The following is a 587-nucleotide window of genomic DNA, read 5'->3' on the forward strand; positions in this document are numbered from 1 at the left end:
GGCCGCCGCCATCTTCCCAGGGACCGCCTGCAGACGGCGCACTTCCGCTTCCGGTAGAGAGAAGCCGCGCTTGCGTAGTAGGCAATGCGAGAGCGCGTGAGGCTGGGGGAGTGCGGGTGAAGACTACGCGTGCGCAGAAGAAAGCCACGGAGGGCTCGGGAATCAGGCGCACGCGTAGTGCGGCGATGGGAGAGGTCGCGCATGCGCGGTGCTGGCGGTCGCGCGTGCGTAGTGAGGCGATGCTGGAAGCCGCGCAAGCGCGGTGCCGCGGTGCTGGTGGTCGCGCGTGCGTAGTGCGGTCGTGCTGGCCTCCGCGCACGCGTAGTGCGGGGTCCGCGCATGCGCAGAGCGGTGGCGGAGCGATGTGAGTAGGGGGCATGGAGGGGGGATGCGGGCCGGGCCGGGCCGGGCAGCGCTCATTCCGTGTCGCTTCACAGGCAGGCGGCCCTGGAGATCACGGCGCGGTACTGCCGCAACGAGATGGAGCAGTACGGGCGCTGCGTGGCCGCCAGCCCGACTTCGTGGCAGACGGATTGTCACAGCCTCCGCCTCAGCATGTCCCGCTGCGCCGCCACGCAGTGAGTGCG

This window comes from Meleagris gallopavo, chromosome 1 (genome assembly GCF_000146605.3).
Source record: "Meleagris gallopavo isolate NT-WF06-2002-E0010 breed Aviagen turkey brand Nicholas breeding stock chromosome 1, Turkey_5.1, whole genome shotgun sequence".
In the NCBI taxonomy this organism is placed as follows: domain Eukaryota; kingdom Metazoa; phylum Chordata; class Aves; order Galliformes; family Phasianidae; genus Meleagris; species Meleagris gallopavo.